The sequence below is a fragment of the Callithrix jacchus genome, chromosome 6 (assembly GCF_049354715.1).
Source record: "Callithrix jacchus isolate 240 chromosome 6, calJac240_pri, whole genome shotgun sequence".
NCBI classification, from domain to species: Eukaryota; Metazoa; Chordata; class Mammalia; order Primates; family Cebidae; genus Callithrix; species Callithrix jacchus.
The window spans coordinates 98282037-98299224 of record NC_133507.1 but is presented as its reverse complement, the minus strand read 5'-3'; the positions used below and the strand labels follow the sequence as shown (position 1 = coordinate 98299224).

General features: G+C 42.3%; 1 long non-coding RNA gene across 1 annotated transcript in view; it reads left to right on the top strand.

Annotated features, from left to right (window-relative positions):
- LOC144576676 (uncharacterized) overlaps positions 1-16247 on the top strand; it is a 46066-nt gene extending 29819 nt beyond the window's left edge. The window contains exons 5-10 of the long non-coding RNA XR_013518975.1: positions 9949-10018; positions 10259-10284; positions 11706-11794; positions 12904-13049; positions 13761-14230; positions 16096-16247. This is a non-coding gene — a long non-coding RNA (uncharacterized LOC144576676). The remainder of the gene's footprint in view (positions 1-9948; positions 10019-10258; positions 10285-11705; positions 11795-12903; positions 13050-13760; positions 14231-16095) is intronic.
- Positions 16248-17188: the final 941 nt, after the last annotated feature.

The following is a 17188-nucleotide window of genomic DNA, read 5'->3' as shown; positions in this document are numbered from 1 at the left end:
TCACACACTTTTAAATGACCAGATCTCTCAAGAACTTGCTCATTGTTGTGAGGACGGCACCAAGGGGATGGTGCCAAACAATTCACGAGAAATTTGCCCCCAAGATTTAATGCCCTACCTCCAGCATTGGGTATTGCAATTCAATATGAGATCTGGGTGGTGACACACGTGCAAATCATATCAAGAGGAAAGCAGAATCAGAGCAACAATTTCCAGAAAACATTGGATCTAATTTTGCCTGAAATGGGCACTTATTCCTATGCTTCCAGTTCTGTGAGCTAATACATTATTCTTTTTCCTTTTAAGATGTCTGGGTTATTGTTACTTGAAACCAAGCATGTGGAAGAATATAGCCTCCAAGAGAGTGCAGAGAATGTTTATTTCTCTTTCTCCCTGCAAAAGTCGGTACCCTCAAAAGTCTCTATCAACTTTCCTTAAACTTTCCTTTGTCAAGGTAAACAGTGCATGATTTTTTGCTCTGCTGTGTCTCAGAACTCTGTCCCCAGGGTCATATTCTGTACACCTGGTGATGCCAGACTTCACATGCTCAAGTATGGATTGGGCAGCTTCCTGATTGAATGTTAACCAACATCTCTCCCTCTGTCCTCTCCAGGGCCTCTGCTATCCAGTTCTGGCTCCTTTTCTCAGGATACAGTTTATCTGAGGTCATGCTGTGGCCCTAGACAAGCATTGAGGATGTCATGTTCAGAGTCTGTGTGACCTGCTCAGCAGCATAAATGAAGGCTGAGGATGACCGGTCCTCATTTCCAGTAATGTTTCTTCCAGACTCAGATTCCCAGAATCTCCCCTTTGGATAGCCTGCCGGATGTAGCCTCATCTTTATAAGCTCAGAGTCAAAGGAGCCCTTAACTATCTTTTTATTAGGAATGAGAGAGGTTGTCGGATGCTGCATTTGACCTTACCTAGCCTCACCATCTGTCTCACTGCTAACACTGGGACCCAGTCTGATTGTTCTGTTTTTTTTCTTTAGAGTTCCCTCCTCCAGGGTTATAAGAACTCATTTATTCAAGGGAATGGGGTGACTCTTCTCTTCCTGTTCATGTTTCCCAACTGCTCCCAGGCAAGCTAGCATCTGAATTGCTAGGTATACCATTGTTGTATGCGAACAGGAGATGTCCTCTTTCCCATAACCAGAGCAAAATGATAGGTGTTTTCACTGCATTGGGTCTTTAAGTTTTGCCCAAGAAACTATCCACTTGGGTTTGGGCAATGGATAGTTGGGTTATGGCCTATGGAGTCCGAACCAGATAATTCTCTGAGGTGCAAGGAGTCCTGCCTGTATTGACTAGCACAGCTTATGCAGAGCCTCCTCCTTGACCTTGGATGGTTTGGCATCCTCCTCCTCACCATCAGAAGGGATCTTCCTCTTCAAGCCAAGTTTGGGGTTGAAGATTGTAGCAAGTGCTTTATGATGGGACATCTACAGTCATGTGTTGGAGGCTCTTAAGTATATAGCTCTCAGTAATAGAATCATCAGCCTCAATATGTAAGCAGAGACTTTTAATCTACCTTCAGAAAGTATTGGGTATCTAAACTGCACAGCCTGGAGAACTGAGGCATTTGTCCCCCAAAGACAAAGCACTGTTTGACTTGAGGACATGAGTGAGTTACACATAGGTCTCTATGATGTTCTCTCCATCAGCCATCTCTTTCCACCTTGATCCCTGCCTGTGTGGTCCTTGAACCAGGGATGAACTTTTCTTGTTGCTGCATAAGCATTCTCTGAGACCAATCTCAGCTCTTGCTAAGAAAGAGCTTTGTGAAACGCCATTGACAACAAATCCAATGCGTCTGAGGCCATGAGTTTGAGCTCTAGCAGGGATCCTTGCCAACATTCGGTCTTGACCAACGCCTCTAAAATAAGTTCACTCTAGAAGTCTGACATCATTTTAAAGAATGAAGCCATTTTTTTTTCCAGAAATGCTGTGTAGAAGGTAGCTTGCAGATCAAATTCCATAATGCTTGGGAGGGAAGTCTGAACAGAAGATCAGATTAAAAGAGGGTCAGTGAGTCCTAGAAAGAAGGAATCCAGCATGATAGGCCATATTCTTTAGTAGAGCTTGATAATCGTGAGGAAGGACACAACTTTTTCTCTGCCCTCTTAATGTTGTGACTGAGAGATATGAACTAAGCTGACAAAAGACAGATTAATAAGGGAAAAATCATTTAAGTTTTATTTGATGTTAATATTTGCATGTGGCACAGGAAGGGGGCCTTCATAGAAAAAAAGTGAAAAACGCAAGGAAGTGGTGAGACTTGGGGGCTTATGTACCATTATAACAAAAGGCAATAAATTGTGGGGAAGTGACTAGACAAAAGGGATTTGGGCTTCTAAGGGTGGTAATTGAGGGAAAGAAACTGGGAAATATATGGGGGAGACTAATGGACAATAAGGGTTATTTTTGTAAGGTTTATTTGTGCAGACTCGTGTCAGAGTTGACTTCTCATCTCCAGTGATAAGAATGCTTTCTTTTCCTAGTATTAGAAAGACCAATACCTCATAGAGAATTTATACCCTGCTTTCAGGTAGAAAGGAGGAGGGCAGAGATATCTCTTCCTGCATTTGCTGTTTCTTAATTGCCTTTACCTGAAAATGGCATATTTTGGGATGGCATGTTCTAATCTTCAGTTCCAAGAATAGCATTCTGACACCTACCCTGAAACAAGCTATGGGAAAAACCTTTCTGAGGCCTGAAAGTTCTGTTATGCTGGATCCCAGCACACCATAATATTTAAGATGTTGTGCATCCTTCCTAAGTGAGTTAGAAAGGATATAATAATTAGGTAGATTTTCCTTTCCAACAGGCACTATTGAAACCCTCTGAGACTAGTGACATAGCTCTGCCCCCTTGACTGGGACCCAAGCCCGTGTGGGTAGCAGCCTCTGTGCAGAGAGGAACAAGGCTGCAGAGTGGTACCTCCACAGCAACACAGACTCAGGGTGAGAGGTAGCCAAGATTCCCTCTTGGCACACGTAAGACACATCCACATATTCCCAGGAATATGTGGAGCAGAGGAAAAAAAAATTGAGAATAGAAATTCTTGACTGGGCCAATAGATGCGTAGGCCTAGGGAGTTTCAGGCATCAATCAATATTCATGTGATCACATTCGACTCACCCTGGAGAGGCTAAGGAGCATCTGGTCTCGTGGTGGTTGGGGAGGATGTCTTGTGAGGAAGCTGTTAATTCTCTGCAAAGTGTGAATTTGCACCAGTCTAAGATGCAAATTATTTCTCTCCCTGCCTTTCTCCTTTGCATCATTCTCAGTGCCCCCTGGCACTGAAAGTATGGTGGAAGGGAGTGGAAAAGAACTGTGCTGAGCTCACTTGCTCTTGGGGGCGGGCCTGCTTACAGTCAAGGTAGGGAATTTCTACCAAGGCTCTAAGCCGTAGGCGATAATAGAGTTCTAGAGGTGTTTGGTAGCAGAGCATTTAAGGAACCAGAAGGAAAAGGACCCTGCAGTAAAAGTCAGGGGTGCTCTAATTTATCTCTAAAAGCCGCAAAGCCTCCATTACTAACTTCTCTACCAAGGCCTAAAAGACCTCTGTTAAAATGCAAATAGATTTGCTAAGGACTTTCCCTGAAGCCGTTACAAACAATTAATGCCTTAGTTGCCCATCCTTTTTATTTTTTAAGGTAGGAATACCCTAGGGAGATAGGACTTAAGGCAGCTAAATTTTGATGGGAGAGGGTGAGAACCTGATCTACACTTGGGTGGAGCTAGGCACATAGACACATCACAGGAGCTGGCAGTAGTGTGAGAGGCTAACTTTTGAGAAAGGAAAGAGAATGGCTTTATTTTTCTTTTCCTTTTTTTTTTTTGAGAAACGTTCTTGCTCTTTTGCCCAGGTTGAAGTGTAGTGGCATGATCATAGCTCATTGCATCATCAAACTCCTGAGCTCAAATAATTCTCTTGCCTCCTGCCTCAGCCTCCCAAGTAGCTGGGACTAAGAGGATATACCACCATGCAGGGCTAATTATTATTAGGATTTGTAGAGGCGAGGTCTTGCTGTGTTGCCCAGGCTGGTCTTGAACTCCTGTCCTCAAGTCACCTTCCCACCTTGGCATCCCAAAGTGCTGGGATTTACAGGCATGGAGCCCTTACGCCTGCCTGAGACGTGGAAGAAAGGTGAAGCAAGAACTTCAGACCAATTTGACCAGTTTTTAGTTTCACTTGGGGTTGACATTGTCCATATTACTTAGCACCAGCCTTTCTCAAGGCGTGACTGACTCACTCAGAGTCCCATTTTCCCTTTGGAAATAGACATTTTCAAGAGCATTGCAATTACAAGCCACACATGACCAAGCTCTCTGTCCAAGAAAAGACCATCCCTACAACCCCTGATGCCAACACCTATCCTTTGGCACCTTTAGATTAATGAGCTTTGTTTAGACATTCTCAGATGGGTTTTTGCCTCCCTAACTGCGTGATTTTTTAGCTTTAAACAGCTGTTCCTTCAAAGGACCTTCACATAGAGTCTCTGGCCTGCTAACCCAATTGCAGCAAGGCAATGTATTGTAGGCATACTTCACTTCATAAACAATTAATATGAGACATGTTGGTCTTTCAGCCCGGAATTATTTTCAGACTCAAATCTTATAAATTTTGACCCTCCTTTGAGTTTTCTGAGCCCCTAAGTGGTTTCCATGCAGATTCATAGCACCTAACAGTGATCGGTGACACTGCAGGGTGTATTTGTGAAAGTCCTATTTAGTCATTGGGGTAATTTTGATTGTTTCTACAACTGGAAGATTTCTGGAAGAAAAGTTCAGTGAGTTTCAGACATTCCTAGCTGACATCTTTTTTTCTGATCTCAAGACATCTAAATTGATCTTCCGATTGCCTCTTAATTTTACAGAGGCATATAAAGTGTTTCATGCCTAAAGCTGGCATATTAATTTTACATCAAATTTATAATAGGGTTATTATGTGCTATATAACATTTTAGAGAACAGTGGAGTCCCGTGGATGATCAATATGTTAGGTTCGTTTCTGACAGTTTTATAGGGATAGAAGCATAATTTTGTGCTTTAATATTGTAGACATTTACATTTAGTTCGTTGTATATTGCTGGTCATGTCTGTAATTTACTTGATGCCAGTTTCTTGGCCAGTGCTCTACCTCAGTCCCTTTCCTCCAGATCAGACTCTCCTGAATCTGGATGCATCTTGGTTTCTAGTGTTAAGGTGAAATTAATTAGGGGTTTCCTAAATAATCAGTCCAAATTGAAATTCCTTGAAATATGTGAGTATGAGTACATTTTAGACAATGGAACCCAAGAAGCCAAGGGTTTTGCAGCCCTCTCAGTGTTATAGAGCATGAACAGATTCTTAAAATGCATCTCAACCCCCAGCCTTGGAAATTCATCTCTGTGCCCAGAGGTGCACCACAGGGAGAAGGCTGTGGCTCATCCCGACTGCCACTTTTGGGTTGGCACAGGCCTCCACGTCTGCCACCTTACTGTCCCTGGGCTGCTTCTGTCCTTTGGCTTGGCTTTACCTATTCTTATTTAAAACAGCTGGTGGGTGTATGCTTGCAAGAAGGAGCAAACCAGCAGGCTTGTCTGAAACCTTAAAATTAAAATAAATCCATTCCCGAATGTAGGCTGTTTTCTGTTTTGCTTCTGCCTTATTTTCTCATCATATGACATCAACAGGGATCCATTTTTATAAGATGGGAGCAGTAAGAATCCTTTGTTCATCCCTGAATCAGGTTGAGTCTTGAAGTTCCCTGGAAATATTGATGCCATCCCTGAATATGTTAGCCCTGGGATTTCATGGCAGCCGGTAGCAGATATGAAATGGTGGAAGCTCTCTGGAGATGAAATTAGGGATTGATGTGTAGCAGTGCAGAAGAGTGCCAAAATAGGCCCTTCTTTTCCTTGAAGATTGGTTTGACACAAGGTGATTTTTATGGTGCCAGAAACCACATGCTAGGCTGTAATTGAGCATAATTATTACTCTGCATGCTGCAAAGTGCTGGACTTGAGGCATCCTACAGAATCCCATTAATTTCTTGATTGGACTCTGAAAAACGGTGCCCCCCACAGGGCCAGAGAGAGCTGTGCTTAGTCTGTCTGGTCTTCAAATGAAGAAGTCACTGGCTGTCCAGTTGGCTGATGTTTCACCCTAACTCTGGGGCCTCCATCTGTAATCCAGGACTCCACTGTCAACACACTTGCTTAGAATTCTGCTATGGTATCATCTCAGCCTCGCAATGTTTCCACATAGGAAAACTGAAATGGACAATGGAAGAATTCATATGAATAATTCAAACACACACCTAAAATATGCCCAGAATACAAAATAAGCCATTTGTAATTATCTGGTTATTTTAAGTGAGAGGTTTGAAAAAAGGCTAAATTATTTGGGTAATTGCCTTTTCCTTTTGATCTGACACATATAATGACCCAAACTTCAGCTATGCTACCTAGAAGCTCTCAGGAATGTAGGATTCTGCCTCTTCCCCCTGGCATTATGTAGTAGACTATGTGGGAATGTGTCTGCCCACTCCTAAATATCCTCCAAGCTTAGGTATATTTTCTAAAGACAACTTAAGTGTGCTAAAATGGTTTCAATTGTTCATTGTTAAAATATCTTTCGAAAATGTTTGTGTCTTGTGTCCTGCCTTCATAAATACAATCTGTGCAGCAGAAATTAATTTTTGCTGATTAAATTTGTCCAGCCTTTCCAGTGTCTTTGTCTCGATCATTAAATCTCACTGTTCAGTGTGTCATTGTGAAAAGAAGTCAAAACTGGGATGAATGCTCACTGACCCCAGTACTGTTTTTGGAAGAGGCACATTTTAAACGATCAAGGCTAGATACTAGATTTTGTTTTCTCTTGACTTCTCTTTTCTCTTAATAGAAACAATGCCAAGTATCCAGTTAACCAAAGGTTTCTATTATGTGCATTCAGTGAATTTAAATGCTGCTGAATTTTAGGTGGTCTGGAAAAGTCAAATGGCTGTCGTGACTCCAGTGTCTTCTACAGCAGGAAATTTCCTATGACTTTCTCAGGAAGCCTCACTTCTTACTACCTCTGGTGGAGGTTAGGGAAGAATTTCTTCTTGCCATCTTGCAAAGATGGCAACCATGTCTGCCATGCTATGGATTCAATAGGCTATCAAATCATTTTTATGGAAAACATATTTGGAGTTCCAGCTCTGAATTTGGAAAACTGGGAACCCATCTCTGTCCCAGCTTCTCGATGTGGATAGCAAGAAAAGGTTCCAGTGTTTTCCCCATCACCCATGCCCTACCTTCACCCCCCACCTTGCATATTGCAGAACTGTACGTATAGTGGTTGATCATGTCATGAAGGAGGCTGCTAGTCTCTATTTAGTGTCCAAGTCCTCTTCCTCTGTGAGTAAGTATACATGCTAGAAATCTTTTCTTCTATCATATTATTGGTGTTTAACACTATTTGTGGTGACATTTATTTAGAGATGGAATCTCACTCTGTAACCCAGGCTGGAGTGCAGTGGTGAGAGCTCGGCTTGCTGCAACCTCTGCCTCCCAGGTTCAAGCAATTGTCCTGCCTCTGCCTCCCAAGTATCTGAGACTACAGGTGTTGGCCAACACACCCAGCTGATTTTTTTTTTTTTTTGTATTTTTAGTAGAGACAGGGTTTCACCATGTTGGCCAGGATGGTCTTGATCTCTTGACCTTGTGATCGACCCACCTCAGCCTCCCAAAGTGCTGGGATTATAGGTGTGAGCCACTGTGTCTGGCACTGACTTTTATTATATAGCAGTTTAAAAATATTATGAAGGGCCAGGTGCGGTGGCTCACACCTGTAATCCCAGCACTTTGGGAGGCTGAAGTGGGTGGATCATGAGGTCAAGAGATCGAGACCATCCTGGTCAACTTAATGAAACCTCGTCTCTACCAAAAATACAAAAAATTAGCTGGGCATGGTGGCACGTGACTGTAATCCCAGCTACTCAGGAGGCTGAGGCAGGAGAATTGCCTGAACCCAGGAGGTGGAGATTGCGGTGAGCCAAGATTGCGCCATTGCACTCCAGCCTGGGTAACAAGAGCAAAACTCCGTCTCAAAAAAATATATATATTTTAAAAAAGGGATAAAAATTGTTTCTGTCTGTATTTGTTTTCTATTGCTATTTCTATTTTATAACCAATTGCCAGCACAAGCTCAGCGGATTAAAACAACATACATATAGTACTCACAGTTACCCTGGACCAGGAGTCTGAGCACAGCTCAGATCTTCTGTACGGTGTCTTACAGGGCTCCAATCCAGGCGTTAGCTGGGGCTAGGGTCTCATCTGAGGCTTGAGATCCTCTTCCAAGCTCCCATGGCAGAATTCATTTCCTAGAAGCTGTGAAACTCATGGTGTTTGCTTCTTCAAGGCCAGTAGGAGTGTCTTTGAGGCTCTGAGTCTCTCTCACCTCTAGATCCTCTTCTAAGGAGTCACCTGATTAGGTCAGATCTCCCAGGGTAATTTTCCTTTTGATGTCTGAAATGCGATGATTAGTGACCTTAATTACATCTGTAAAAATCCTTTCATATTTTCCATTTAATATAACATCATCATAGCAATGACAATCATATTCGCAGGTCACAGTCATACTCAAGGAGAGGAGATAATATGGGTCTTATACACCAGGTGTTGGGGATTTGGGGTTCATCTTAGAATTCTGCTACCACACTGCTTTTTAAATAGTACTGTTTTAAAAATTGCTTTATTTTCTAAGAAGGCTTAGAATTTTAATAAATATATATGATGTCAAGTAGGTACAAGAACTTCTATTATAACATGATAAAGTTTTTCTGAAAACCTTCATATTCTACAAAAGCACACACTAAAAATCACAGGGTTATGGGAAAATCAAAGTTAAGGAAAGACCACTCAAAACCTAAGCTACTTTGTAACCAGAGCACTAAAAAGACAATAAGAATCCTAATAAAGCTACTAGCACAGTTTAAAATACCGTTTAAATGCTCAATAAATAATGATATATTGTGGCGTATATAGAATTCTACCTAACAGAGAAAAAACTGAGCATAGCTTAATGGTTGAAGAGTTAAAAAAAAAAAATGGAGACTGCTAAGTACAGGAATAATGGAAAATGTGCAAAGATTGGAGAAGCCTCACCATGGGTATGTTACCAAACTAAGCCCAGAGAAAAATATACAGTGAAGTAGCACTGAATATAGAATTGCGTCCCTTTGCAGATTGTACATTCAGCTGTTTTAGCATATGTTGTGGTCAGCTGCTGTTCACGTTGCAAAAACTTTAATTTCTTGGAAACCCTTGAATACGAACATGACTTCACATTATATTGACCTGATTCCTTTATTTATCAATAGTGTATGAGCTAATTTGTATTACAGAAACTCATGTTGTAACTAAAGATACTGCCGTAATTAAAATTTGTCTTCCATTATTATATAACACTATTTATTGAATAGTCTATCATTTCTCCTCCAGTTGTTTTTTTGGGGGGGCTGGGTGGGTGGAGTCTCACTCTGTCACCCAGGTTGGAGTGCAGTGGTGAGATCTTGGCTTACTGCAACCCCTGCCTCTCAGGTTCAAGTGATTCTTCTGCCTCCGCCCTACCAGTAGCTGAGATTACAGGTGCCCACTACCACGCCTGGCTAATTTTTGTATTTTTAGTAGAGACAGGGTTTCACCATGTTAGCCACTGTGGTCTAGAACACCTGACCTCAGGTGATCCACCCACCTCGACCTCCCAAAGTGTTGGTATTACAGGCATGAGCCATCACGCCTGGCCCAGTCAAATAGTTTTACAAGACTTGTTACAAATGATAGCAGTCCTGTGTATCCACCACCATTTTCCTGCTCCCTGGGCAACCATTTCAATAATTTTACTTGATTCTTTTGGTATGTATCCTCATATTTCTACATGCTTATATTGCTGTTTCTTTTTCTTCTTCTTCCAGTTTGAGCCGTTATCTATTGACTTGCGGTTAGAGAAGATGAAGATTTAGCTCATGTTCACTCCTCTGCCTGGTATCTAAAACACTACCTCCTCACCACTCATTCTGCCATCCTCCCAATAGAACTCTATTGTAGTTTTGTTTGGTATGGCTTTTTGTAGTATTGACTTTGGTATGACTGTATAAATGCAAATCATAACCAGCTGGGGAAGTTGCCAGTGGTTATTTTTTCTTTCTTGCCCAACATCTTGTATTACCTAGAGTCATTATTATAAATAACAACTTTTTTTTTTGTTTTTTTCCATGTACATAGGAATACAGTCCTAAACTTTCCTCCAGGTAGGTAAATCTCTGGTTTATTTTTTTGTTTTACATTTCATGTGTTTAAAGTTTGCTTTGTCCATTAAAGAAGAGGCTGTAGATTAAAATTAGCAAATGATGATGTCATTCTTTTCACATCAAATTCTTTTGAATGACTAGGTGATATTTTGTATGGTCCATGTGTGCTTATTTAATTACAGTCACGTTTTCCAACACAAATTTGAAGTGACTTGCTATTTAATTATTACAAGCTTACAGTTTAGAAGGATTTATCCAATGTGAAAATCACAAAGAAATTACTACAGTATTGATTTTCAGTAGCTTTGAAACAAACAAAAAAAAGAAATGACTGCAGTAGAAGCTACAGTAGATTGTAGTATTCCCGGGACACTGAGAAGCTGGTATCGCCCTCCCATTTCCCAATTTCCTATTTTGTTCTCATTTTGTAAACCCATTTCAAAGATCCACTGGTTGCAGAAAGGGGAGAAATGTTTGTCCAAGGTCACAAGGTAGATGGAAGCATGAAATGATGAACAGTAAACTCTGGCTAATCTGCCAGATCTATCTGGGAGCCTGTTTTTGTACTGCCAGAGCAGTAAGAAGGGTTTTCATATTTTTAAAAGATTGCATAAAACAAAACAAAAGCAAAACCCTCCATATAAAGACATAGGCCATATGTGGTCACAAAGCCTGAAATATTTACTATTACTTGACCCTTTACAAAAAAAGTTTGTAGACTCCTACTTAAGAGCTCAAGATCTAGAATCAGACAGACCTGGGTTTGGAACCTAGTGAGACCTGAGTAAATTACTAATGTCTTTGAGACTCAGTTTCCTCATCTGTAAAATGGGATTGATGTGAGGATTGAATGAAGTTGGGTTGCAGAGTCCTCCTCACAGAGCCTGCTAAGTGCTCAACATAGAAGCTTATCTAATTTTATTGTTTGTATTGGAGCAAAGTCTCCTGATACTTTCTAGATCAGGCTACTCCCATCCCTGGCTGGATCCCCAGAGGTGTCATCATCTCTGTGTATTGATGGTGCTATGGCCTTTCTCCTCACCCTGCTCGCAGCTGTAATCAGGCAATCACTTTGGCCCTAGCACCTAATCAAATGATTTTGCTATTTCACATTCAAACACGTGCTTTTCAGATTATTCTGTGAGACCCATATATTTTCATTAAGAGTTGATAATAAGCTCTAACACTGAGAGCTTTTCCAAGTTCACGATTGATGAAAATGTGATAGGGAGCTGAGTGGCTCCAGTTGCCAGCTCAGGCGCGAATCTGCTTGGGGCAATTGCAGAGCCTCCCAGCAGCACATTCCCAAACCTTCAGCTTCACTGCCTGCCCAGAGCCATCTGGAGAGGCCCCCTCCTCCAGGCATGATTTGCAGACTAAACAGACTGAGCATGTGGCAACTTTCTATTTCCTTCTTATAGTGCTGCTCTGGAGGCAGAGTATCCTGGCAGAAGGCAAGTTGCTACCATAATCCAGAAGGCTTGGAAATGTGGTCTTTGTTTTTATGCAGGTCAGTGGTAGCGAAAGATGAAATCTGTGAATTCTTTCTTCCTTGCTTTTTTTTTTTTTTTTGGTTTCTTTGTCAAACACTCTGAAAATTTGCCAACACTCTGAAATCTGAGTTTCTTGAATTCTTGAAGGCAAGGTAGAGAGAGTCCTTTTCAAATCTGTTCCAAGAGCTGAGAGAAGCCAGAGGACCCAGGACCCCCACTGCTGGACAACTAGATGTTTTGGGGATGGGTGGCTATTGCCCTGTCCTGGAAGCACTGCGGCTTTAGCAGAAGGAGGATGCGCCCACACCTGTGTACTCCAGCTGCAGGCTAGCCTCTGTAGTAAGTCAACGCCTGGTACTAGGTCCTGAACTGTTTGGAAGGGTGCTCCTCCCTTCTGCCAAAGTAGGAAAGACCTGGGAGGTTGCAGGGAGCTCTGCCCACTTGCTACTGGGAAACAGCCGCTTGGACAGAAAGTCAGAGGCAAACAGGAATGGGTGTTGCAAAGAATGTCAATGGCCACACACATATTGGGAGGGAGCCCAGCACTAAGTACTAGGATGAAGATGGCAAGTGCCGTTTTTTTGCCTTTCAGCTCAGTATCGCAGTACCAGCTCAGAGAAGCTTTGGGAGGTGAAGAGCTTAGTGATCCCCAGCCAAGGAGATGAGAGAGAGTCTAAGTGTGGGTGTCATAAAGTTCTGGTTTAAGAGGGAATTGTTTTATTGGGCGAAGAGTGCTTGTTCCTTCCATTATGCCCCCTAGTGGGGCCTATGGACTGTGCAAACAGTCTGGGGACCCTCCCACCTCCGGGAATGGGACTCTTTGTGTCAACTTCACCTCCATCTGTGAGGCCAACCCAGATGAACTGAGGGAATGTATGTTTGGCCTTGATTTTTGCTAACTGATAAATTCTGTTCACAGACAACCCAGAGGTGTTTATATGGAGTTTGGAGTGATTGGAATTTGTGTCTGTTTTTCTTAATTCTAAAACTCACCTTATTTTTCAGAAAGATTTTTCAATGCATATTTTTTTCTTCTTATTAGAAATTCATTCATATGTGTGTCAAGTCAAACATCCCTAAGGTGCCAAAACAGTTAACAGTCTGTCTTTGCCTTTGCTTTCCGCAGATTAGAGGAGAAGGGAGAGGATTTGCTTTTTTTGGTCTTCCTAGCAAAACCTTGGCTCTGCCTTGAGGAAGTCAGTGAACAGAATGAAAATGGGAGAGCCTTTTATTGTTCCATCCAGAAAGAAGATCAAGGATAACGGATACAGGGTGAGACCATGAAGCACTGGCAAAGAAGGCAGCAAAACCTGGAAGCTGCTGTTGCCTGTCAAAGAGGGCCACCATCTTGCTTTGGGATATAAACATTTCCTTCTCTCAACAGTTCTAAGACCCTAAACTTGACCCCACTTTGTGTTTAGCTTACCCATCTCTGGGCTATCCTGGCTTACCTTTTCCCTTCTCAAGTCCCTTCTACTGAGGGGCTGAGGGCTGATGCTAAAGCAAAAGGGGAAGAGTTATAGAGCAAATGTCCTTAACTTTTCAATTAAACAACCCTTTCCCATTCTCATATCCTTCCATCCCCTCTCTCATGCAAATCCCATCTCTTCCATAGCCTAGTGGAAGTTTAATGTGTTTTCTCTTGCCTATATACTCTTGTTTTTGTTTTTTAAGGTTTCTTCCATCAAAAGGAGAGGCTTTCTCACTTAGCCTAAAATGTGAATAGTTGATAGCTCTGCCCCAGAAGTCTTGAACAGAAAGACAGATGTTTAGAAATTAATCTCGCCTTCCCCCAGTGTTGACATTTCTAGAGCTGCTCCTGTTTTAGGCAGCAGTGATATTGGAATTAATTGAGAGAGTTGCAAAGGGGAATATTTACTGGACTCCTTTGCACTAAACTAGTCTTATCATTTACTTCTGTGAGATGTAAGGACATGTTTGTCTTTTTGATGCAGAATTAAATTGCTTTTTTTTTTGAGACAGGGTCTCCCTCTGTGATGGCTAATGTTGAGTGTCAACTTGATTGAAGGATGTGAAGTATTGTTCCTGGGGTTGTCAGTAAGGGTTTTGCCAAAGGAGATTAACGTTAGAGTCAGTGGACTGGGAGAGACAGACCCACCCTCAGCCTGGAGGCACCATCTAATCAGCTGCCAGTGTGCTAGGATAAAGCAGGCAGAAGGTGGAAGGGATGAACTTGCTGAGTCTTCCGGCCTTCCTCTGTCTCCCATGCTGGATTCTTCCTGCCCTCGAATCTGAGCCCAAGTTCTTCAGCTTTTGGACTCCTGGACTTACACCAGTGGTTTGCCAGGGGCTCTCAAGCCTTCATCCACAGACTGAAGGCTGCACTGTGGCTTCCCTACTTTTGAGGTTTTGGGACTTGGACTGATCCACCACTTGCTTCCTCGCTCCTCAACTCACAGACAGCCTATAGTGGGACTTTACCTTGTGATCATGTGAGTCAATTCTCCTTAATAAACTCCCTTTCATATATACATATATCTTATTAGTTGTGTCCCTCTAGAGAACCCTAATACATCCTCTGTTGCCCAGGCTGGAGCACAGTGGTGTGATCATAGCTCATTGAAGCCTTGACCTCCTGGGCTCAAGCAATCTTCCCACCTCAGCCTTCTGAGTAGCTGAGATTACAGGCATGCGCCACCGTGCCCAGCTAATTTTAAAAAATCTTCAGTAGAGAGATGGTCTCACTGCATTGTCCCAGCAGGTCTCAAACTTCTGGCCTCAAGTGATTCTCCCATCTCAGTCTCCCAAAGCTCTGGGATTACAGGTGTGAGCCACTGCATCCAGCCTTAAATTGCTTTAAATCATAGAGCATAGCAAACCAAAGACACTTCTATAGAATAAATGGAGTCAACCACAGCTCTTACACATTTTTCTTGGTGGCTCTCAAACTCTCTAAAACAGACATTAAATCATCTGGGGGGGCTTGTTAAACCAAAGATGGCAGGGCCCAGGATTTTGCATTTCTAGCAAGTTCCTAGGTTTTGCTAATGCTGTGATCAGAAGATCACAGTATAAGAACTAGATCATTAAAAAGGTTATGGAATGTACATCTCGATTTATTTTCTCAACAAATCCCGTGAAGTGCTTTGTTCCCTTGAGTGCATCTAAAAATATTCCCAGAGAACACATCTTTTCCTTTTACTTATATAAGAAATAATTTACGTACCAAGCTGAACATTAGCGTGGCTGACTTTGCAGCTGCTCTCCAGAATGTGGCTGCTTGGGTCTGCCTGCTTGGAAGCCTGGCTAGAAAATGGACCGCCACTAGTGGGAGGGCTTCTAGAGGCCTAAGGAGGGGATGGTGTGCTTGTTCCCTTCCCAGCCATTGACAGGATTGCCTGGGAATCCTGACATTTTCTCCTTGTCACTCAAAGCAACTTTCTTTATCTGGCACCATCTTAAGGGAAGGTGGGGCCAGCAGGAGGAGAATGAGGATTTGGTCCCTGCCAAAGGTTCTGGAGTGGGATTTTTTAAAAACACAATTGGGTGCTTTCAGACTGTATTCTTCATGCTTCACTCTTTTAGTGGCCAGTGAGAAAATACAAAGCTCAAATCACCTTAACTAGAAAAAAAAATGCACTGGCTCAGGTAACTGGAAAGGCCGGAGGAAGTCTAGCTAGCTTCAGGCATAGCTGGATCCAAAAGCTCCCTAGCTCTTTTCAAATGAGAGCCTTCCGTACTTCCCAGATCTATTTCTGTCCATATCGGCACTACACCTACCATCTGAGTGTTCACTGTGAGTGAAGAATTGTCATGGGTACTAGGAAGAGAGGTTCCACATATAAAGAAACCTGAAAGAAACAGGAAAGAAAATGCTTTCCCTTTTTTTATGCTTGCTCCTTTATTATAGATGCGTTTACCTCCTAATTCCTGACTGTTCAAGGTCTATGTCTATCAATGTTTTGTCACCCATAACCCATGAAACCTTCCCTGATTTCCCAGCTAGTGAAATCTCTTTTTCTGAATACCATCAGCGGTTTACTTGTGAGAGGCGGTGGAGCTTAATAGCTGAGTGTCTCTGCTCTAGTGGGCACTGCCTGACACTTGCTAGCGGTCTGTCTTTGAGCAATCACTTCATCTCTCTGCGCCTTAGTTTTCTCACCATAAAATGAAGATAATAAGTTTCCAGAGTTGTGAGAACAAAACCGTGGATGTAAAAGTGCTAAGGTGGTGTCTGTTACAGAGAAAATCCTCAACAAATGCTTCCTTTTATTGATTTTTCCTCTGTGCCATTTCCCATTTTCTACTTTGTATTATTGTTTCTGCTAAAAAGCACCCCATTTCCCCCTTTTTACAGGCTAGGTCCCCTTGGCTACAAAAATGTCCTTGCCTGCAACTTGTAGGAGGCATTGTTGACACTATGAAGTCTGACAGCCTCTCCTAATCACCAGCTATACCGTGAGTCCGGCGTGGTTCAGAGGAGAGCTTGTTGATGGCTACTGCTGGTTTGTACCTCATGTTTTCCTTGTTTTTCAACACCTCTCATTTCTTTCCATGGTAACCACTAGCTCATGGTGAACAGCTTTAGTGGAGCCACAGCATTTACTGTCAACCATTAAGATAGTAAAACCTTGAGGAGTCCAACCATCCCAGTTTCTTGGCACTGGTAGATTCTTTAAATGCTTCCAAATTCCCATATCCATATGTCAAAACATGGATTTTTATATAATACCTCATGTTTGGTTACAAGAAAGGCAAACTTTTATGCCTCCTCAATAATTTATCCTCAGATCCTTGTTTGAGAAACACTAACTTTAAAAAATAACATCTTATTCTGTGGAAATATTTGAATTGCTGAGAGAGATTTTTTTCTTTTCCTTTTTTTTTTTGAGATGGAGTCTTGCTCTGTCACCCAGGCTGGAGTACAGTGAAGCAATCTCGGCCCACTGCAACCTCTGCCTCCTGGGTTCAAGCAGTTCTCCTGCCTCAGCCTCGTGAGTAGCTAGGATTACAGTCACCCACCAACATGTCTGGCTAATTTCGGCCAGGCTGGTCTCTAACTCCTGACCTCAAGTGATCCACCCACCTCGGCCTCCCAAATTGCTGAGATTACAGGCATGAGCCACTTATTATAATTAGTAAAGAACTGAAATGTTAAGATTATCTCTGAAATGAAAACACAAAGTAGTTCTCTATTAGGAGGGCTGATAGAGATAGCGATACACACTATCACTAAGAGAAAATACATATGGTGGTGAAGAGAATTCCAAAGCATTTGCTGGGAAAAACAAAAGAAACTGAGGCAGGCAATTATGGGATGAAAGGGATAGTTAAAGATTCAGCATGGACTCAAACTAGGCATCCTTTTTGAGAACTCAAACACAAAGCAAGAAGCTGAACTGAGAGCTTTCTCTCATCAGCACCATTCACTCCAACTTTGCATTAATACT